Source organism: Megalops cyprinoides, chromosome 23, assembly GCF_013368585.1.
Source record: "Megalops cyprinoides isolate fMegCyp1 chromosome 23, fMegCyp1.pri, whole genome shotgun sequence".
Taxonomy (NCBI): domain Eukaryota; kingdom Metazoa; phylum Chordata; class Actinopteri; order Elopiformes; family Megalopidae; genus Megalops; species Megalops cyprinoides.
Window position 1 is genome coordinate 2,014,493 of NC_050605.1, and position 24,719 is coordinate 2,039,211.

The following is a 24,719-nucleotide window of genomic DNA, read 5'->3' on the forward strand; positions in this document are numbered from 1 at the left end:
TGAGTGTGGCTGCAGATGCCAGTGTCTCACTATACATCCATGATCATTGTGTGAAGGCCTCCCTGGTGCCTGTCTTTCACTGATTTTCATCCAATAGCTCTGTTAGCAAATGTCCTGTCTTTCACTCATTTTCATCCAATAGCTCTGTTAGCAAATGTCCTGTGCTGGTCTCACTCCTCAAATGGCATGTGCCACAGGACATCAGCAGTTGCTGTTTACATGGGGAGTAAAATAAAAATGAATCCTCTTTTGTTCACGCTTGAGAGCTCTTCCGCATGTGATCAGAAGGGCAATCACAAAACCCTTCTCAGACAGGTGGCTGTCACACTGATGGATGGGACCACCCTGCCCCACCCTCAACACTGTGATTCAGAACTTACACACACAGGCATGCACACACACACACACACACTTGTAAGAAACAATGATTTCAGCTCCCTTCTCAAATCCACAAGGGCATGCTACAGAAAGCCAAGGTCACGCCGAAACATTGTTGTCCAGTAAACATCCAGTTAGTTTTGTCTCCATATGTTCAATGCTCTTCACTTTTCTCTTCCTCCCTGAACATCACAGCTCCTTCCTCTGCAGCTATAAATAGCCTCAGATAATTCTAAAGCTGGAATAGGGAGACGATCCCTAAAACCAGTGGGGGAGCACGGTAAAACTCTTCAGCATCCAATGAACACAGGTGCGTCCACCCAGTAGCGCAGGGATTACCAAATGGAGAGATTGCATTTCCACTACTAATCCAGCTGAATCTTGTGCCATCTCAACTCTCATGAATTTTATATAGGCTTCTTCTCTCTGAATAACAATTTCACAAGGAATAATGAACAGCTCCCAATGCAGGAATATCAACACAAAGTAATTTTCACTGATGTTTGCGAACAGGAATAGTCAGTCTTTCTGATGAGCAAAGTTAAGACATGGAGTTTGACAGAAAATAAAGGGCTCTCATATTTTACATTTCACTAGGTATGAATTTTAATACAATGAGAGTTGTTGCTGTCGATGAAGGTATAGGAGTACAATTCTTTGGCTTGCGGTCCCAGGAAGGGCTTGCACTTTGCTGTGGGTCAACGTTTCTGACCCATTGCAATTGAACATCATACATGGGAACAGAAATAAAAAGGAAATGGGTTGGAGGAGGGATGCCATTAACAGCTGACAAAAAGGAAGTGATAAATGGCTTTTTATATGTGAGGATGGGACAGGTTTGTTGATTGTCAAGATTGTCAATTCAAGAAAACTGCATTGTGTTTTTGATTGGTGCACACGTAATGTTATTCAGATTAAAATTATTTGTGCTCAGAGAACAACACTTAAAGAAAATGCAAAGAGAGCTGTTTTTTTCTTTATCACAAAGCACTTTGTCTAAGAGATGGTAATACCTATTTCAAATGCTGGAGTGTCTAATTATAACTGCCAGTAAATATCGGGGAAAAAAAACAGTTTTGCTTCAACCTGCAGTAAAGCAGTGTTTGTATTCCTGTCCACATGTCCCTCTGTGATGTGAATGGGATCACACAGCAAATAGAAAGTTCCAGATGCCCGCCCTTGCCATTCTAATGAATCAAGCTTATTGTAAAGCACTGTGCCATCGTTTACATCATCTGAAGTATTCAGGAGCTGTAGGTGAACAGCAGAATTCTCTATTCAAACTCCCCCTTGAAAAGGAAGATAAGTATTTGAAGCCAAATGCCAAAGAGAAACAAAATCAGTTGTCCTATAGAGAGTGGGGCGAGAGCCGTGATTGGGTAAACCAAAGCTTGGGGGGGGGGGGGGGGGGTAACCCAGGCCTGTGTGCTGAAATGAACCTCAGATATGAATTAATGTGTCTGCTTATTCTGGCAGAGCTATACCTGCTGTGAAGTGTGTATTGTAAGCTTCCCATAGGGGCCCGGGATGACCAGAATGTGAATTGAACACAAAGCCAATGTCTTGCGACACCCATAGCATGCTGGTGGGTGTCAGAGAGGGTAGTGGGGTTGACAGAACGCTATGAAACCTTAACCAGTGCGGTCACTGCAGCTATATTCTCTCTCTCTCAATCTGTGTGTCCCTTTCACACCTTTGTCCTTCTGTTGTAGCTGTCTCTTTCTCTCTCCCACTCTCTTTCTCTCTCTGTATCCCTCTCACTCACATCTATGTCCATGTATTATATCTCTCTCCTACTCTCTCTCTCTCTCTCTCAGTCTCCTCTCTCCTATCAGCATGTGTCTGGCACTGGGGAGAGAGGTGTGGAATCAGGGAGGGCTACTCCTGCGTTTTTTGGCCGCTGTCGGCTGTTCCTGCTGTCTCCCACAGCCTGGGAGGTTTTCTGGACGTGGGGCAGCGGCGGCCTCAGACAGGCACCTGCACAGCAGGCACACGTCACATGGGCTGGTAATCAGCCCAGGTGCAGACACCACCTGCTGGGCTTTTCGACCAGAGACCTGCATAATCAGTGACTTGTTGCATGGCTTTGTCTCTCCGCAATCCCTCACATGGCTGGGACTGCTGTTAATCTGGCTCCTCACCCTCCACAGGAGTTATTTAACTTCAGCCAGTATTGGGATACTTCTGTCCAAAGCCTTTGTTCATTTTTTTCTTTTTGTTGCAGCCTTGCACTGTCAAATGGAATGGAATTCTGTTTGGTTCCTTCAGTTTGGCCCATTCAGTGTGATTTATTCAATCTGGCCCATTCGCTTCCTATCCAGTCACCACCTGGCATTGTGCCAGAGTATGGTTACAAATGTTTTTATCTCCCCCAATAAGACAGTTGAAGAATTACCACCATCATGTCTGTCTGTCCTTCTGTTAGTGTCCATGGCAGTGCACGCTCTTTAAAGGGATTACACATGAAGAAGCGCAGTCATGAAACATCCACACATCTCCACACATGAATAGGTTGGGAGACCTCGCTGAAGGGTCACTGAAGATCACAGGGCTGAGAATGGCAGTAGAGACGGTCATGTACATGTAGGTTTTCACATGTCATGGCGGTCAGGTGTCTTAATGTAGTGCTTATTCAAACTTGCACAACGACAGCCAGTCTTTAAAACGTCTCTCTTTCTTTCTCTCTCTCTCAGCAAAATTACCCAAGGGGACCTCTGTGACTGAGAGTGAATTCTGCTGCTTGCTATTTCAGAGGCCCTGTCCCTGTCCTGAACTCAAGAGAGAAGCGGGGGTTTCTCAGAGGGCAGGGCTTCTCAGCCTCCCTCGCCTCTGAACTGCTGCTGTTTCCTCAGAGCGCTGTGCAGTCTGTGACGACACTTGTGTATCATCCCCAGTGTATCATTTTAGAAAACAATGCAGAAATTTGCCAAAAAACAAGCCTGGAAATGACTCACTCTCAGGTCTCTTTGTGAATTCCTAATGCTGTTCTGGAGTTTTAAATATCCCATCCTCCAGGCTGCCATGTGGTGCTGTTGGTTGGTTGGTTGCCGACCCCCCCCCCCACACACACACACACATACCCACACCCATGCACCCAAATAGACACACTCACAGAGGAATCATTCATAGTCTGGAATACTCGCATAGTCTGATAACCCCTGAGCCGGACCAGCCGAGAAGTGTAGCCAAAGTGACACGCTTCATTTGGCAATGAGGATAGGACCCGGGATAGGGGTCCAGTGCATCCCTAGGAGGCGCTAATGGAGCAGAGAGCCAAGGAGCCCTGTTGGATGCCAATTCTCATCTTGCCACTGCTGATCCCCGGTCAGCTGAGGACACAGCCCAAAACTGTGACTTGCGGTGCCTGGGCTGCAGGGCTCAACCTGCCCCCAGAGAAGGGGGCCTTTGCAAAATTGAAGCAGTCAGGAGGCCTCCACCTAATTTTTTAAGGCATTATTCAGAGAACCCAAACATGATTCCATTAGCAAAGACGTGCACCATCTGCACTAAACACACACATAAACCCCCGCTGATTGCTGTCAAGGGCCTAAATGCAACCTGGAAAACGATGCTTAATTTGGGTTCACACAAAGCACACCAGCCCAGAATTGATTAGGCTCAAGTGGCTGTTTGGTAAATAACTGAGAATAGGGCTGCAGCCGGCCTGTACCACTGCACTAAAACATAGGGGGGCAGAGCAGCATCATTCAGTTGAGGAGGATCCTCAACTGCATTCATAGGAAGCACAAACCACCCCCCACCCAAATAATGGTCCTTTATGATAGGAATTTGATCTGTATGAGTTCACAGTTGCCATTACATTTCAGCGTGGTGTGAGACAGTGTAGCATAGCGGTATGGCACAGAATTCCTACGCAAAAGGTTGGTGGTTCATCTCTATGTTGTACCCTTGGGCAAGGTACTTAACCCACAATTGCCCCAGTAATTACCCAGCTGTATAAATGGATAAAATTGTAACCTATGTAAGTCACTGTGGATAAGATTGTTTGACAATAATGTAACATAAATTCATGCACCATTCACAGATGCTAGCCAACAATCCTGTATTACATACAGGAGTAGCATAAATAAATAACCCCCAACTGTTAACTGGGCAGAGCAGAATTTAGTTACTCAGACTTTTAAGACTTAGGCAGAACCCTGATGTTGTACTCCTGAAAAAATCTACATCTACAGCTTAAAATGGTAATGTGTAATAAGGCAAATGCAGAAAGGTATCTTTTATAAGGACCTCTGTCAAGAAAATAAATAATGTATTCATGAATAACACAATAACCAGGAGATATCTTGCTTATCTGAAACAGATGCATATGCTCTGAGTTTACTCTGTCAGAGGCAGAGAATGATGGTTTGGCACTGAAGAGCATTATTGCACAGGTTTTAATACAGAGTGCTTTGTTTAATTTAAATGGTATCGCCCATGCATTTGAGTGCCCACTGAGAGTTCTGTAATTAATCACTTTTTTCAAACATTTAGGGTTTATCTACATGTCTCAAGTGCGTGACATTCTTCTCATGTAATCCTTAGAGCTCTAATTATTAGCTCGCACCTCAGGGTTCCATCCCTTTAAAAGACAGAAAAAGCACTTTTACAATGAGAAGCTGACTTAGGGCTGGATTCATGCTTCATGTTAATTGAATCCAGTAACATTGATAGTATGTCAAATTAAGTAACAGCAATAAATGAAATGAAAACATCTTTTTTAACACAAACACAACATTTTAAAAATGTTCTCCTTTTTTTACATTACATTACAGTCATTTAGTAGATGCTCTTATCCTAATCAACTTACAGTTGTATCCATTCATACAACTGGATATTTACTGAGGCAATTGTGGATTAAGTATCTTGCCCAAGTGTACAACAGCAGTGCCCTGGTGGGGAATCAAACCAGCAACCTTTCAGTTACAAGCGCTGCTGCTTACCAGTATGCCACACTGCTACTTTTTTCCTTTCTTTTTCATTTCTTTTCTATTTTGGTCAATTCAGAATTCATCAAACTCTGTTTGCAAAGAAACAAACAAAAACACATGCATTCATTTGTTGTTCAAAGTTTGGACTGTTCTATTTTATAGGATTTTTACCCAAAATACCCATTGTTCATCTTGATGAAATATGATATGTCAATAACTCGGTTCATACCCAATATTAAATGATTCTCATTATGTCTTTTAAACAACAAAACTTGTATTGTTGTAACAGGTTCTAGTCAAAGTATGCCACTTTAAGCCAATGTGAGGTAGCTAGCTCTAGAAACTCACAAAAATCATTTGTAATTGTATTGAGTCATGGCATTTTTTTCTTGTATTTGTCTTTGCTTATATAGATGTGTGTGTGTGTGTGGCCTTTTCCAGAAATACATCAGAATGCCAAGCACTTGATATTGTAAACACATAAGACTTAGGAAATAACCATAGAATCTGTGTGTGACGGCTTTTGCTGTATACTCTGCAGTAATTCATAGCATTGATGCCACATCCATCCCAGCCTCTGTGCCTCGGGTGAAGTGCAATGCAAATCCTCTATCTGTACACCAATCAACACGAAAGAGGATTGTTTCCCTCTATTTTTCTGCATAAAGTGGTCATTGCTGCTTAAAATGATATCCGTGAGAGCCTCTTTATAATGGAAAAACACCATGTTTGTTACTGAGAGTGTGTACAGCTCACAAATGGTTATGGTCAAGTATCTCATTATTATTCTGTAGTGTGAATGAGAATGTGTTCGTGCGTATGTTCATATGTGTGTGTGAGTATATGAGTGTACCTGTGACAGACCCTTTTCTTAGTAAAACACATTAAAGTAAACATACTTTTACTTTATCACAAACTGATTTTCAAAAAAGACATGAAGCTGGAGTACTACTTTTTCTTTAGCCCCACAGGGCAGTCTCTTTAGTAAACCAAAATGAGCAGAGGAGTTGATGCTCCTCAGAAATAAAAAGCTGACCAATCACAGGAGGGTAAAGCAGTCCTTGCAATTAGCTGAGTCTCAGGCACTTTCCCAAGACAGTGTTCGTGTTTTTAAATGAACCAGGCTAAAATCTACACCACTAAATGGGTTTAGAGACTGTTTCCGATGTTAAAAATTCAAATCTCATTTAATATATCCCTGGGACACACATTAATATCACTCACTTTTAAAAAATTAAAACATTAAGCTAAAAATGAACCACATTATAAATTTTTCAATATATTTGGCATAGATGTCATTTGAAATATTTGATCGATTGTAAGTTGTGGAGATGTTGCAAAAGCCATGCTTTGCAGTGTAAGGTGACTACACATCCGTGTCCATTCTCATGACAAATTTACAACAGTTCCTTTCTGACTGGGCATTTTTTTTCCTAATTGGGGTAGACTGCTGCTGTATTTGTGTGTGGGCAAGGACTGGTAGGCCTTCTCGAATTAAAGGTGAATCATGACAACAATGAGGCTCTCAGGATTGTTTTCTATGGAATTTATTACTGTGTCATCTTTCATCTAAGCAGAGTGCAAAAGCATCCCTGGGACATACAGAATCCAGCTCTGAGCATCACTTGGCAGAGGAACTTACATTGTAAATAAATAAAACAAAGACAACTTGAACAAAGATGAATAAAAGTGCAAACAAGCTAAAAGGCCTTGAAAGGCCCCTGAAATCCAGACCTCTGTGATCGCCGTGAACTCTGTGAACTCGGCAGCTGTTGTTTACAGATACCTCAGATGGAGCGGGGGCCACACATCCAGTTTAGAAAGATCCTCGGGCCTAAATCCGAACATTTCCCCCCATCTCCTCCCACTGAAAATGCCTGGGGGTCAGAGACTAGTCACACGGTAAACAGCCGATCCAGATTTTCGCCGGGCACTGATTTTTCTGTGAAAATGAAGATGAAAACAAAGACTCAGCTTGGTTCTGAGTGTCCGTTAACTACTGAACATTTGAAGAATATAGACTCTGTCCTGTGATGCTGCTTGATTTTTAATTGAGTAAATCTGCTCTGAAGAACCAATTTCTTCATTAGAATATCATTTGGTCAAAACTGCAAAAAAAATATAATGTTTATATGGTTGGGCACAAAATGTGCATCTTGACATCAACAAGGTAACGAATGGTAATCCATGCCAACGTGTATGATGCTGTACAGCAATATTTCATATATAGGCTACACACACAATTACATCCATGCAGAGCCCTCAGGGATAGCTGAACTCACATCAAAGAGAGATCCAAAACCATCATGACAGCATGAAAGTAATACACCGACTCACCCTGCCAGGAGTCTATCAGGTTCACTGCTGTGAAAATAAATGGTCAACCATTTGCTGAACTGCATTACAATGCATGGCAGCAACTGTTACAATATGGTTCATGATGTTAGCTAAAATAAAAAATCCAACAATGTAAAACAGGCTGTGTTTATGTCTGTCATTCTGCTTTAAACCCTAGTTTGGGTGACAGTGTGGTGTAATGAGCAAGACTCTAAACCAAAAGGCTGGTGGTTTGATTCTCAGGCTGGTCACTGCTGTTGTACCGCTGTTGGCAAGTCATTTTGTCCAAACAGTTTCAAAAAGTATCCAGCTGTATAAATGGATAAATTGAAAAATTGTAAGCTATGAGAATCACCATAAGTGCAATTGTTAAGAAAAGATAGAAATATGGGATCTGCAAGGGCGTAGGAGAGAGTTTGATATCGGGGGGGACACAACTTGCTATGAATTTTATGTCTGTATACGTAATTCCAGTCCTCAAAAGGAGCATATATCTTGATTGAAGAATAATACAATATCAGGATGGCTTGAAATAAGAAGGTATGCATGTGTAAACACCGCTTAAGTGCTTTCAAGAAGAGCTGCACACCTCTGTTACTACTGAGCTCATCTGGACATGGGAGATGCACTTCTGGGGCAGAGTTTGCCCAACATTAAGGTGTGTCACCCAACATCAGGATGTGTCTCATTAGGCCTATATATACATATTAATGTGGATTAAATCATATTTGGTTTTTCGTATATCAAATATACTATGTTAACAGCTGTAGGACTCCCTATTGCAGCTCTTACCTATATTTGTCCTGACACAGACGCACTCCCTTACACAACTGCACTCACTCTGGACTCCTTTGTCTGCTGCTGTCCCTTTCTACATTAAATAGATTTTATACTTTAATGAGTAAACATATACTATGTAATTATAATCTACTATAATATCTAATCATATGTCCAAAGTTATACTCCCTTTAGAAATGAAAACATGATTAGATGTATTATAATAGATTATAAACAACTATTTAACTTAAGCCCCTTTCAGACATGCACTGAAAGCCGGAACTTATCTAGCCATTAGCCGGAGGAGCTGTATGTGAGAACGCAAACGTCCGAATCAGTCGGACTGGACATGAGATGGACTTCGTTCTGCCAGCTCCCTAGTACAAAGTCCGTCTCACGTCAGAGTGACCCCATGTGTGAATAGAGCAAGTAATTCGCCAGAGAGTTCACAGCGACCGAGTGGGCGTGTTGATGACGTTTATATCATGCGACTGAAGCGAAACCGCAAGAATACAAACATCTGCTTCGTACTCATTTCTGCTTTCCTGTATGTTGCTTTCCACACTTTCGTTGACATTGCGGATACGCCCAAATACATGCTACTTTGAGTCCAATGATCGTTAAAGAGATAGTTAGTTATAGTTATGCTGCCAAAACTTGTCTCTTACGATGATCAATGATGTTGGTTAGTAGTTTATTATCTGGTTAGTAGCTAGCTAAGCTGTAGCTAACTAATAGTGATAGGTATAGTGAGATAGGTGAACTGATGACCTAACATTACATAGCGAACAACAAAAACTTACCTTCCTGTTATAATAAATGTATAATTAATAATAAATTATGTGAACCGGTTGCACCATTTGGATGGCTATGTGTGATATTTTTTATAGGCTATAATAGCTATATTCGCCTTCTCCTCCTCCGTGCCACATTATGTGCCCGTACCACTGGAAGGTTAAGATATTGAAAAGAAAACACTTCAACTCGCGAATGCTTTTCGTGAACTCGTCAACACTTTTCACTCGTGACAATGCAAGTGGCGTCTAACTGGAAAATACCACAAGGAAATCTTGACGTTTCTAAACTCGCAATTATTTCAAGCGACAATGTAACATACTACAAATGTAATTATTAATGGTCGCATACTGGGTACTACACTGAAAAACAGCATGCAGTATACAGTATATACTTGTGTAGTACGCAGTACACAAGATGCAGCAGGCGGTTTCGAATACAGCCACTGTGATTTCTGCAGCGTACTTTTTGCGTCATTTCCTGCCTCCTGCACGCTCTACTCAGGCGCCGCCCCTCACCTAAACCAAACCGGAGTATTTCCGGTAGGTGAGAACGCGTCTGTCACAGGCAATCTCCTGTTGTGTGCTACATGTGTGAAAGGGCAATTACGGCCAATTTCCGGACCAGATTCTCCAGACATTTGTCCGGAGTTCATGTGCGAAAACGGCTTTAATGAATTTGGGCAACCTAACTCCACATTTCTCACCTCTTTTTCGCACTTACTTTATTGCCACAATCCGTAGATATGTAGGCGTGGCTGTGAAGCACTCCGTGGTACCTATACACTGCTAAGCTCCGCTATTGCTATCCTGTCTTCCTCTGGTGAACCTTTATTTGTCATAAAAGTTAAAATGACTAGATTTTTTTTTGCGTTTGCTTAATACAAAACTCTGGTGCTTCTTTGTTATTGCATGATTTCCATGATTTCCTGCTTCTTTGAACCTGTGTGTCTTATCTTATTTATACTCATTAAACTTGACAAAATAATCATTTTCTTAAAACCAGTGTGTTGTCACTTATTTATACTCATTAAGCTTGGTGAAATAACCGTCCCTTAAAACCAGTGTACTGATACTCATTTATACTCATTAAACTTAAACGTAAAATAACCGTTTTAAAAGCAGAGTGTGGGAGCCCAAAACACTATGCTAACAGTTAACTACGTACATCAATAGGACACCACTAATCCAATTAGCTATTAGAAGCTAAACGTTACTGTAGTTTGCCGCCACAGCTAGTTCGCGAGACGGTAGCTAACTCTTTACACTGTCTCAGCTACCCGCCTCAGTCAATGACAAACTTTCTATTTTCGCTTTTATTCTAAAATTGTCAAAATAACAATGTAATCAGGATCAAACACACATCAGGAGAAAGTTGGAACTCAAGAAGATTGGAAGTTTGATCTGAGGGGAGAGCCGAGGACCGTCCCCATAGAAACTGGACGCAACTGCTCGTGCGGTGCCAATCATTAAGGTTCTCGCTAGACGCTGTGCCGTCCTATAATAATAAACCTAAGATTTATTTAATACAAATAATATAACCGATGTGGTCATCCAATTTCTTGGGTGCGCCACATGAATACTGTGGTGAAGTTTTCTTCACAAAGTTGGTCACATAATTCTCCCACCGGTATTACTAGCTAGCTAGCTGATACTAACTTTACCTCAACAATAGGCCTGTGTCAGTGACAAAACAGCTGGCTAGCTAACGTTAGCTTGTTCATTAACGGCCAGCGAAATAAGTACATTTACATTTATTTATTTAGCAGACGCTTTTATCCAAAGCGACTTACAAAAGTGCATACAGCAAGTATAGCGACAGTACGGGGACAGGATGTGTACAGTTCCACAATGAGACAGTTCTCAGCTGAGAGCAAGGTCTGTTTGAGGTCAGTCCAGGTAGAGTCTGAAGAGGTGTGTAGTAACAAGTAACAAGCTAACGTTGTATATGAACATTTACGATATACTAATACTGTTCAGTAGTAGGCTATAGAGAATACTTCCTACGCCCTTGATTAGCAAAGGCGGTTACCTCGTGAACTCAATGTTTTTTTTTTTTAGCCCAGTGCTTTTTAAACGACTGTTGTAGCTAGCTGTATCGTCCCAGTTAATCTGCTGTGTCAACGAGCGGGAGCTCTGAGTTATCTTCGAAAATAAAAACCTGTTTATTGGGTTTACTGTGCTTGCGATCGTCGTTTAACATGGATCCAACGTATCTTGAAATCAAATGTTATTTAACGTACAGTAGTTTTTCAACAGTACAGAAACTAGCTAGCAAATAGTCTAGGCTACAATCGCTGTTGCCGAATTATTCAAAGATGACTAACGTGAAACTGGTCGCTAAATAAATTCACACACGCCTATCACTATCATCTACCATACTTAGTCTTTACTCCAAACAACGATCTAATGTCTGTTTTTTTTCCAGGGAGCAGGTGCATGTTTAAGGCTTAGGTTTAGGGAGAACGATATTCCGTTTGCAAATTAACCTTTTATTCTAAATTTATGTTTTTAGAATTTATGTCTATATTAATGTTTTACTGATTTAGAGAAATTAATTTATTGGGGAACTAGTTGGCCCACACAAATAATGGGGGGGGTGTGTGTCCAGTTCCTATACGCCCCTGGGGATCTGGGTCCTGTGGTTTGCACGGTTTTGGACCCCCATACTTTGCACTCGGTAAAGGAGCAATCCTTTAGCACATCTGTCAGAAACCTTAGCGCTACATCACACCAGCAAGTGAGGTGTTGAGGTGTTCTCACTTGCTGATGCAATCACCCAGAAATACCTTGACATCTTGAGAGTAATTTTCAGCCTAATGCGCGTGGAACCAAACAATAATACACCAGCTGTTGTTTATTTGTATTTATTTACAAGTGCAGGTATTCAAATCAATTGTCCGACTGCTAACAACGGTGTGGGGAAAAGGAGTCTTTTTGCAGTTAATTGTGATTGTATTTTTAATGGTTATCTTTGTTTAATTTAGTGTCCTCCGTAACCAACTTTTTTTTTTTTTTGAAACTTGCAGTGGCTGTGTGCAACTTTATTTTGTATTTATACCTGCGTGAAGTTGGCACCCCAAGTATTTAAAAAGTTCGAAATGGTATTACTGTTCGTTTGTGCTACGTTTGTGCCGGTTTGTGTCGTAAAAATTTTCGTTTGTGCTGCTATGGTTTTTTAAATATAACAAATTATATTGTATGTGCTGTGACGTCACCCAGCACCCCAAGCTTCTCCGAATTGCTCCAAAATGGTCTCGTTCGTTTGTGCCGGTTTGTGCCGTAAAAAATTTCGTTTGTGCTGCTATGGATTTGTAGATATAAACATTATATTTTTGGGCGATGAGGTCACCCAGCACCCCAACCTTGTCCGAATTGCTCCTAAATGGTCATTTTAGTTTCTGCTACGTTTGTGCTGGTTTGTGCCATGATAATTTTCGTTCGTGTGGTCATGCTTTGCATAAACACTGTACATCATGGCAAAAATTCTGTGACAACTTCCAGAACGCTGCTTTCTCCATAACGAAGAAAGTGGCTTCTACTGTGCAACGTTTTGCTGGTTGGTGCCCTGAAAAAAACTTACATTACATTATTTCCTGATAGGCCTATGTGAGATACAGGATATTTCATGTCATGGAATATTTAATATGTTTAATAAACATAAGCCATACGTGTGTGGTCCTGCAGGTATACAGGTAATCTTGAATGTCTATAGACACCGACCCATTTCATTTTTTTTCCTGTACTGTATTTTAACTGCTCTATTTGAGTGTAGAACGCACGATACCACCTGTGGGTATTTAAACTGTGGGAATGCGCTGTGTTCTTCAGTTGGCAGTTGACATGAACTGAAGTAAAAAAAAAATAAGCCGAAAATCAAACGAAAATTTTTACGGCACAAACCGGCACAATGTAGCACAAACGAACAAGACCATTTTGGAGCAATTCGGAGAACGGTTGTATTTATTTGTACCTACAAAATAACTTATTACACTTTGGTTTTTCTCTTTTATGAGAAGCTTCTTTACATGGACAAACGCAGAACCACAGGAACTCCAAAGAGACCAAAGTATTTTCTCTTCTGCTGGCAAGTGGTTTTTGGAGCCATTTCCCAGCCTGGGTTGGCAGAGGGAGGAAGTGAGCCATGTTTCCACACTGGGCGAGCTCCGTTACTGGGTGACCAGCTTCAGCAGCTCTGCTCACAGCGCGGTGAGCGTCCCAGCGTGTGCTGCTGTGCCATCATAGTGGGGAAAAAGAGCACGAGGAGCAGTGAGCCAGCACAATGATGACATGAGCAAAATCCATTGGGTTCTCCTCACCTTAATGCTGTAATCCCATCAAAGCCCTCGTCGCTCTTATTGATAGAATTATAAAAACAATATTGCTGCTTGGCCGACGGGATATAGGATTAGTGCCTGCCCATCTAGGCCTGGTGATATTGATTCAGCCTCTCACTCACCCTCTCTGTTCTGTAATTTAAAGCCCATTCCCTCTCCCCAACGTCTCCAGCTGGCAAACACCTTCATTTCCATGATGACCTTGACAACCTGCAGCCAGCCTGCTCGGGACTGTAATCCACACACCGTATTAACAACCAACACGAGGACAGAGAGGCCCTGGCCTCTCCTAAATTGAAAATTTCATCAGAGTCCTTATCTATTTACCCCGGGACAGGAGTGGGAGGTAGGGGGGGGGCATGCTCCAGCTGTTTCACGTTGCATGACGGACGTGTGTCTGTTCAGATTCAGGAAAGAGGAGCTCTGCCTGTGGGTGCTTGTATGATCTGTCAGAAATCCCTCTCAAAATCAGTCCATCCTCTGAGGAAAGTGTCACCATTGTTAAATTGCGCCAGTAAGAGTTCCATTGCAAAGGAAAACTCTGCAAAACCCTAATACCATTTTCAAGGCACTAACAAAAAAAAAACTATATGTACATGTTGGTTATTTAACATTGGAGTTAAATTTGGCTGTCCAAAGCCCAGGTGTAGTGTTAGGGTGCAGGGCACATAGCTGAAAATTTGCCAGTTCAATTCCCTACTAGGGCACAGCTGTTTCCCTTACCCTTACCCTTGGGCAAGGTAACTAACCCAGATTTGCCTCAGTAAAAATCCAGCTATATAGATGGGTAAAAAAACCTACATAAGTCACTCTGGATAATGACAATAAAGTAATGTAATGAATTCGGACTGGGAGCTGATTTTAAACGTGGCCTAAAGTATCCAGTCGAATGAGGACTGAAACCAGGACAGGGGCTCATTGATCTCGATCCCCCACTGTTGTTAGAAGGTGGAGAGCAGCGCAGGAGCGGACGCTTTGTCACCGGCCTGACAGTTGCTGCTGAATCGCAGTAATTGCATTTCACTTATTCATTCCTTGCTTTTTTGGTTCAGGATCGAAGGTGGCGTGATGGGAATGCAAATGGCAACGCCTTTTTAAAAGCTGGGGATCAATACGCAGCGGTTACCTTTAATGAACACCCCTGGATTCCTGCTGAGGCACGGGGTAACCAGAGACCCCACGCCCGAGTGTTTGTAAGATATTATAATGGATCCCCCACATTCTGCAAGCACCCTATTTTTCACATTTCTCCACATGACATGCTAAATCACATGCTGTGTATCTGCATCAAATAAGCACAATATTTGTGTCACTGCATGCATGCCAAAGAATGCATTGCCATTTCATCAATCAAGAGAAACAAATGAGCTAATGATGGTTATTGAGGTAGAATTGTCAAAAATGGTGTGCATTCTAGGACAGAGTACTTCATGTTCTGAAAGTGAGTACTGGCTGAGGAATTTAAACTAGCTTTGAAGTAGAGTATAGTCTCATTCTCTTACGACATAGGTGTACAGAAGGTCATTGTTTGCAACAGAGGGAGCCAATTACATGCAAGTGAATGAGTCCCCTCATTCGCGCCTGTGTTAATGATTTTTGATGATATTTGATGATGATAGTATTAAGAAATCAAACTCCACAGTGTACACTTACACTGGCATCATCTCCTAGATAAACAATCTCTTGACGGTATTTTTCAGCAGACCCTTTCAAAGTAATTAAAGTGGCGTAGAGACAAAGAAATAAATAATGTTTTATTCCATGTCCATTAGACTTGTGTTTTAAACCACTTTAAAAAGACGCCACAATTTATATGTTCAACACAGAGATACAGGCAATAGACTAATTTGAGTCTATTATTAATTTTGCACATTGCTAAAACCGCTAAACTACAGCTATTGATTTTTCTTCTGTCTGCCCTAACCTTTGCAGACAGTGTATTAATCCTTTCCTTTTGCTTTGCCAGCAGCCTTATTGCTGTCTTTGGAAAATAAATTCCTCTTTGTGTAATTACCTGCTATCAGGTCCGTGCCTCTCTGGTTGTTGGTGGCTAATCGCACTCATTACAGTAGGCTAATATCTTAACTTGTTAGCGCAGGAACATTTTCTCTTTCCAGAGGGGTCACCTTATTGCAGCTCTGTTTTATTAGCCTATTAAGTAATGGTGCTAGCTACTGCCCAGCATATATTACTCCAGAGACCATCATTTTCCTTTTGAAATAGCGCAGAGTTTAAATTGCTTTTTAATGAAAGACATTTGCCCGAAGAGTTTCCTGCCAGAGAATGGATCAGTTAGGCTAAGGAAAAGGTTCAGAGAAGGTTAACCACCACAAACAACAAACACACATGCGTGTACATGCACACGGACACACGTTTGTAATGACTACACACTGTACAAATATTTATAGGCAATTTTCAGTATGTAATTATTTAATTATTTGGCATGACATTTAATGAATTTCAGCTAAATGAATGCACCTTTGAAAATCACTTCGCACAATATGTGCCTCTATTTGACTCTTCCAAATTATAAACATGTGCTTTTAATCACAGCTGGCAGTGAATAAAAGTACAGACACACACACACCTAGCAAGAAGCTGGGTCTCACTTAGGGGAAGTGGCCTCAGGTGACTGATAAGGCCTGAGCCACACCCTCCTGTCTCCGCGGTAACAAACTCTTCTAGGAAGTCAGTCCCACAGCTTCCATCAACTATCATGGGGTCAAAGCTCTTCCAGCCTCTGAGCGCAAACCCTCCATAACCACACAGGATGGGTTTTAATGTGCTTCAGCGCAGGTCATGCATGTCTAAGAACAAACCTTCCATTGCCACATAGGATGTGAATAGACTTACCCCAAACCTCTACCTCAATCTCACTCAGAGCAAACTCAGGTGAACCACAGTGAAGAGCAAACAATTATCTGTCTTTTTTCTGGGTTGTGTCTGCTATACTGTGATAATGTCATGGCCTATTTTTCTTGTACATATTATTTATTAATGTACGTATCAGGAGTTTACTGTCTGAACAAGCAATATGAAGTTTTCTCCCTTTTTCGCATTCAGACAGACATATAAATGCGTAGCCTTACAGTGGTGCCCTCTGTCCCCACTCTGACAGCCATGCCTTATCCCTCACATGGCTCTCATTTAATCATTCATGGACCTGCTCTTAGAGCGGGTCTGAATGGAGCACATATCCAGGGTTCATTGAGGAGTTGAGGGCAGCCCGATACAAAACAGATTAAGGAGTAAATATATGGAGACTTCTACACCCGAAGAACCTGAAGACTGGGGAAGAATCCGAGGCTCCGTGTTCTTAATGCCCACTTCAGCGGTTTTAGGAGCCACTCGTGAACACAGCATGTTGGATTTGGAGCACTGCAGAGCTCATTTCCGATCGTTAACTCTAAAAGCGGTGTGCTGCCGCTTCATTATCTGCATGCTGCTACCAGAGAAGGGAGGTGGAGAGTGGGTTTTATTTTTTATTTTTTTGGCAAGATTGTTATTCAGATTGCAAGCACTGGAGAGGTGCTCACTGAGAGCGAGGATTAACTGGGGAAATGTCACAGAAAAGACCATGCTCCCTCCCTCTTTGTCCTTGGCTCTCTCATTCTCTCTATCTCTTTCCTTCTCTGTGTCTGTCTCCCACTTTTTCTCTCTGTCTATTTTTCTGTCTCTGTCTATCACATTTGCGGTCTCTCTACCTCTTTCTGTTTTTCCCACTTTCTGCCTCTGTTTCTTTCTGTCTTGCTCTTTTCTCTCTCTCTCTGGCTCTTTTTCTGTCACTCATTTTACTCTCTGCCTCTCCCTCTGTCTCTGGCTCTCTCTCTCCTGCTCTCTTCTGCTTCTCTTTCTTCTTCCTCCCCCTCCTCTCCCTTTCACTTCAGTTCAATTCAGTTCCATTCAATGCTTTATTGGCATGGCAAATGTACACATGTTCATATTGCCAAAGCAGGATACAAAAATGTAACAAGCAATCACAATACAATAAACCATACCAAACCTTTCTCTGTCTCTCTCTACATTTTCCCTGAGATATCATTACCTGCAACTAATGGATAATACCCTGGCTAAAACTGACTGATCTGGGATCAGGGACTAAGAGGCTGAGCACTGTAACTAGTGTTTCACCAATAAGAGTGAAGACAGGATGGAAATGTTTGGCGCATTCTGTTAGTACACCGTATCTACCAGGTCCAGGCCAGAGCCCATTAAATCAAACACTTAATTACTGTAGGTTTATTAGCGGGATTAGCCCCCCAGGGGTTTTGGTCCCCTAGTGTTAATTGATTTGAGCATGTTTAGCATGTAAATGACCAAAACAATACAAGGTTAATCTGAGATGTTTATCTCAATTATAAATCAATCAGCTTCCCCTGCTCTGTGCTGCGTTTGTGATGGCACTGGCACGATCCATCCGCACCGAACAAGGTCCCCTAGACAAGTGGCACCCAGATGTCTCTGACATCTGTTCCCATCGTTTGACAAGTTGGCCTTCTCTCTGAGGGAAGTGGAAATGTGCTTGCTGTCTGTCTTTAAACTATATGAACTCATGGTGTCCTCAGTTTCTCTTAAAAAATGCAGCATCAGTTAGTAGTGCACTTTAGATCTAGCCCAAAACTATCAGAAGAACATGAAGCATCTGAAGTCTAATGCATCTTGGTGTGATCTATTTTGTGTGAAAGAATTATGAGTGTGTTTCTAAAAAAGAGAATAATTGCTTATAATAATTATAATTCAAACTTTTGTTTTGTGTTTGCAGAAAAGTGATTGCAGTTCAAAGAGAGAGAAAATAAAATTGAATTCATCACTTTGAACCTGTAAAGAAAGGTAAATTTGAAAAATAAAATTAGGCCTCCCAAATGGTTCAGTTGGCTCATGCACTTGTTTTGAGAGCAGACTGAGCTCTGCAGCTCAAGTTTGACTCCAGCCATGACATCAGCTGGCAATGATTAGGAGCACATCAACAGACATGACAATGACCACATCCCATCAATGGTCATGGCAGAAAGGGTAATAAAAACAGCTACCACTCCAGATACCAGGATCATTCAGCCTCCTGTCTGTATTTACTGCCCTGCTTTAACTCAAAATTTCACAGGAAGGACACAGTCATTACTTTCCCTGTCATCAGAGTGGACAGGCCAGTGAAATATAGGTGTGCAAGTACAATTGCTAGAGTTCCTCCCTACCCCTGCACAAAGCGAAAATCATGGCTGAACTCAGTGCCGCAGATTAGCACTGTGATGAGCGCTAATACTAATGAACCCCATGACTGGTTGACCAGGATCACTCAGCTGCAGCTGAAGGCCCGTGGCCGGGAGAGATTCCTGCGGGTGTTATCAGTATTCTTTCTCCTCCTTGGCACTGCCGCACAGTGGAACACACCCGGGGGAGAAGGCGTTCAGAGAGAGGAAGTGTGTTCAGCCTATGGCGCGATACACTGGCACCGTGTGTCTCCACGGATGCACCGTTGCCAGGGCACCTGGCTGGGACTAGTGAAATGAGCAGCATCACAGCGAAAGTCTGATTAAGGAGTCTGATTAAAGGGGCCCTCTTACAAAGCGCAGTACAAACATGCAGTTCAGTAAAGCTTGTCGAGAGTAATTAAACTGGCGCATAAGGCAACCAGCATTGTACAAAACATGAGTGAAAACCTGTTACCTTGCCCTGAAGCAACACTTTACCTGCCAGTCTTTAAACTCAAATGTTTATGAATGCTGATATTGCATTATGGATCATTATGAAGGCATTTTTCAGCTGTCAGGCATCCATTTTCTTGCCGTTATACACGCATTGTAAAGACATATTTCAAATGAAGTGTTAACAGCACTCTGTACTGCAGCAGCATAATCTAGCTCATTAGAATGCATATCTCTGACTCTGGGGTCGTTTTGGCAGAGTTCTGTGCAGACTTTTAAGGTCTCACGTGGGTGGTGCTTGCCACTCCAGGTCACTGTCCCTAACTAGGGGGAGGGCATCACCCGTTTCTTTTGGTGTATTCCCCTCGTGCAGCCCCGCTCATCTTAAAGGACATGTGGTGCACTTCAGCAGCGTTGCGTCACTGCCAGCCGCTGCCAGCCTCAGTTTGTTTCACACGTGACAGATCTGCAGTTATATCAGACACCTGAAATGCTGCGAGTGTCTGCTGCTGTCACCACTCCCCAGTGAGGCAGATTCAGGGTGCCATTCGGACTACAAAACAGCCCATAAAGCCTGTTGATGAGGCGACCCCGTTAATCATTAATGCTAAAACAGTCATATTGCGATGTGTCGATATGTGGGGGAGGTTACCCAGGAGAACGTGTTCTCAAGAGAGAATGTTAGCAGATGGCTCCCAGGGCTGTAACGACAGGAGTCAGATAAAGAGAAAGTGTGTGTGTGTGTGTGTGTGTGTGTGTGTGTGGGTGTGTGTTTGTGCCTGTGTGAGTATGTGTGTGTATATGTGTGAACTCATGCATGTGAGTGTGTGCGCATTTGCGTGTGTGTGCGTGTGTGTGTGACATGGATATAAGCGCCTAAGTGAAGGAGGGGAGCATTGTCTAGTCAATGCAGTGGGTTCCCATTGGCATAGCTATGACTGCATATCCAGAGGTGTGAGTGGTCGATTCATCCTCTTCCCCACAAATGACATGGCCCAGGGAGGACTGAGTGCCACTCCATATTGATGAAGGCATTTACACTGATGCAGAAGCAAGGGAAGATGTTCAGTCCCCCCCCCCCCAACCCCCCTCTCCACACAGGCATGTGGCACCTAAAGAGGTTGAGGACTCAGCTTAGGGACCTCAAAGCACAGAGCAGGAGGAACATAAAATCTTGTTGTACAAGCCATCCAGTCTACCGTGGCAAAAAAATAAAATAGGATGACACTGGGTCCCACCCCAGGGCCTTCCACCACCACTATCACTCCACTGTTCAATAATTCAGGGGGACAGACCATCTGACTGCATCATACCATCACTGAGCCCTGAAACACACATGATATGAGAAGCACATTCTAAGCATTTTACCTTGCAAAAAAACTGAAACAACTCACTCAAATAAGGGTGACAGGGCAGATAAACAGTAAATGTCCATTTCTAGCTCTCTAATTCATTGACAAGTAAATAGAGTGCATCTTGACTCCTCAAACTCCTACCCCTCCTAATACTGTGGTAAACGTTTGTGTGCAATCTATAACCTTTCAAGGTAAAGCAGTATAGGTCTCTGCTGCTGATCAGTGCTCAGTGATCAAAACTTTATGGCAACAGAAGCTTGGTACCTGAAAATGGTGATGGTAATATATGGCAGTTTTTATGGGAACAATATTAAGGATATGGCACTGATGATTCAGCACTTATACCACCACATCCCTAACCCCACTTTTTGTATGTGACTGTGGATAAGGGCAGCTGCTAAATCAATAAATGTAGAATGCATACAGATGTTGGATTTAAGTTGATGCTCATCTTACCTTTAACAATAGGGTATATATGATTGTATTGATACATGAATTTAGGTACAGTCTTGAAGTTACTTTAGACAATCCAGTCAGTAATTTAGCATGCCACCAGCAAAAGGGTTACTGCTATTGTATCCTTGAGCAGGGTACTTAAGATGAAATGTGTCAGTAAACAGCCAACTGCATAAATGGATGATATGCAAAAATGGAAAATGGAATATGCTAAATGGATTTTGATAAGGGCATTTGGCAAGTATTTTAATGACCTAAGTCAGAGGAATAATAAACAACACAACCCGTACTGCTTAACAGTGGTTTAAGGGGGAAGGTTTTTTCAAAGCTCTCTTTGGTCTCCATGGAGACTGGGGGTGATGGGCTTCTGCTTGAGCTACACAACTGCTGTTGTTTCCTTGTACTGCCCACCCCCGACCTAACACTTGGGTTTCCCGATTGTCCTTGCAAAATCCAATCCTGCTCTTAGCCTGGCCTAATAATCCCACAGTTTAACTGGCAAAATCCCTCCCTCCCTCTCCACTTCATCTGATGGACAGTGAGCACTCTGATGCAAAATGGCTGCTGTGTCCTCCAAATGGGTACCATCTGTGAGAGTTATTGACCATATGATTTGCTCAGTCTCGTCAAATGCTCTTGTAAATTGAGCTGGTTTACAGATGATGGAGCCTGGTGTCCAGGAAAATTCATTCACACGTCTGTAGGAAGCTCTTCCCACAGGCAACCATTTGGTTCCTTGCATTAGCATAGGATTCGCTGCTGTTCTGGCATTGGGAGAGTGATGAGATAATCAGTTTGCTCTTGGGGCTGTGGGTGGACCATCACGGTTGGGCCAGAAGGCACACAATCAGTCACGCTTCTTTGTATTTGCCCTGCCTTGTTGTACACAGTGTCCTTGCACAATGTGATCATCATTCACTCTCTTTCAGTAAACCATCTTTAATTGGAACTTGTCTGAACGCAGAAATATGACACAGGTAGGAATTTGTACACCTTGGTGGTGGTTGAGGTGAATCACCCCTACTTCACTGTGAAGTGCTTTGAAATACTTGAAAAGCAGCACTACGCAAACATCTATTTTTACTAGTATTATCAAGTTTCCCTTCCGCCTTGTATTAACAAGTTGCTCTCCAGTGAACATGAGCACAATAAATTCCCATGTACTCCAGCAATTTTTTAAAAGTTTTATCTGCAAACAGTGACAACATTTCAACCATTCGGTCTTCATCAGGTATTCTTTTTTTGCCAGGTGCCTGATTAAGTTTATGAGTGTGCGCATGTCTCTGGAAAACCATGATAAATACCACTGTCAGTTTTCTCTCCAATAAAGTAAACACTGGTTGTCTGAATCCCCAATTGGTGTTATTAATTTCTGATACAATGCACACATCTCCCATCTGGGCGTGTGTGGGCAAGAACGTGTCTACGGACACGTCAAACACAAATGCAGGCTCAATCTAAATTCACAGGATGTGGTTGTTCCAATTAAAATTCATGCAGGCCTCCCCAGACTCCTCAGTGGAAGCTGTTTTTAATCAAATATTTGAATGTTTATTCAAGCCTTGACCTATTCTTTCAAGTAGCATCTAGCAACACATCTCCACCTGACTGGAGTTAGTGCTGTGGCCACTGTAAACACTGGAGTCTGAAGTGTCAGTCTGAGCCTGAAATTACAAAACCAAAGTGAACAACCCATCAGATGTCCGATGGCCTCTGGGCAGCCAAAAAAATCACTTGGGACAGATTTGAGCTAAGCCTTGGTGTAACAGTTATACTCGCTGTAAATGCAGCCCCTAGAGCTCACATAGTTGTTGATGGATAATACTATCAGAGAAGTTTATTTGATACGCCTAGTTCCTCTGAGAGGAATCTGTGTAGCATGTGATATGAAAGTTGAACCTTCAACTTTCAACTGAAGATTTGCGAGGAGAATTTTGAGACAATCCCTACCCAATTGACCAGATCTAGACAAACCGGTCCTGTTCGGAAAGTCACCTTAATTACCTGACAGCTGTTTCTACATGTAATACCAACTCCTCTTTTTGAAGCACCATAGAGGCCTATCAATCACAAATATCCAATACCCCTAAAGCAAGGGCCTTTGAGAAAGTTTGACGGTTTTGAGCTTGCTGTTTGGAGGCATTAAAATTCACCTCCATCTTTCAGCTCAGCAGGTGGTATGGTTGGGCAGAATTCCACAGGCAGAGCTCCGTGCACATTATGCAGGCATTATGTTGAAATCTGGCAACTTTTTTTGTTTCAGCTGGAATGAGGGAAATGTCTCTATATCTGTATGTCTGTATGTCCTTACATCTGTACATCAGACCCCTGAGCTCAACAGCCAGATCATGGTCACACCGATGCACCAATCTTTAATTGTGCCAATGTGCCGATCTACTGCCGATCTAATGGAATTATCTTATCACATCCCCATTTCTGATCCCTTCCCCAGTGCAGAGTACATCTGTCATCGGGAGTCTACAGTAATTGTAAGTGCTGTATACTGTTTTAAGGGTAATCGGACTAGTGCTGTTGCTAGCTAGGAGTTTGTTAGTTTGTTTGTGTGTTACCGCTCTGTGTTTGTCGATCTTTAGCTAGAATTTGCTTGTTTTGTCGATCTGGTTATTAACCTCTGTGCTTTGAAGTGTTACAATTGTAGTACAGTGGTACAGTTTTGGCGACAGGAAAGCCATTAACGCGTCAGAACTGTTGTGGTAATTAAACAGGCGTCCTCAGCTGTGAACACAGCTCACGTATCTATTTAAATAGGTAAATAGCACAGGCGCAGAAGTGTCAGCGGAAGCGAGAGTCCTCATGGGAAGCCCTCCTTGTGTGAAGACCTGTCTGTGTAAAGACTCGCGAGTTTATCTGTGCGAGTCCACCAAGTGAGGACACCGGCAAGGTTTGTCATAAACAGAGAAGTTTAACCTTTCTTTCTTCTCACATTTATGCTTGCCACCTGCCAGATATATGTGTTTTCAGTACACTCCTGGGCAAAAAAATGGGCCAAGCCCAAAATCGTAAAACATTAAGCTTTTAATGGTCTTAATAACAAATAATTGGTCAGGAAATTAGCAAGAATTATACAAATACACTTCAGAGACCTTCTGTGCCACCATTTGCTCATTAACTTTTGCTGCAGGGAATAGTTTGGGAGAAAGCTGGAAACAGGGAAATTCACTTATATAGTGTTCTTGTACACAAGGTAAGATAATGATAATGATTAAAATGTTTGGTATAAAATTCAAACTAACACATGTCTGGATGTACAAAATTTTCTAAAAATATCTTCTGGGATGTCTTTATTCTGAAAAGATAACTCATTATTTGGTGATCTGCCACACCTAACGCAGCCCGTCAAAGTCCTGATAATGAGCACATAAATGGAGCCAGGAGTGATAGAGAGATCTACAATATGCAGTGTTGTGAGTCCCAAGGAAAATCTGCTCCAAAAAAAGTAAAATATCATGCAGGGGTTGCTGTCAGAAATCGCATAGCTGGTCTTCATCAGGCCAACTGTAGTTATTCTGAAAGTTACAAGACCCTAAAGGCAGAGAAAATCCCTATTTCTCTATCAGCTATTAAGAGAATAGGTCAATGCTTTGAAACAACAGGTGATATTGCCTGAAAGAAAGTATCTGGAAGGCTCAAAGACATGTCATGCAGGGATGACCACCTGCTGAAATTTTCAGTTCTCAAAGACAGGAAA

The 24,719-nt window shown here is 42.2% G+C and overlaps 1 pseudogene; it reads left to right on the forward strand.

Moving 5' to 3' along the window:
* Positions 1-24,719, forward strand: part of LOC118770634 — a 36,850-nt pseudogene that overhangs the window by 6,877 nt on the left and 5,254 nt on the right.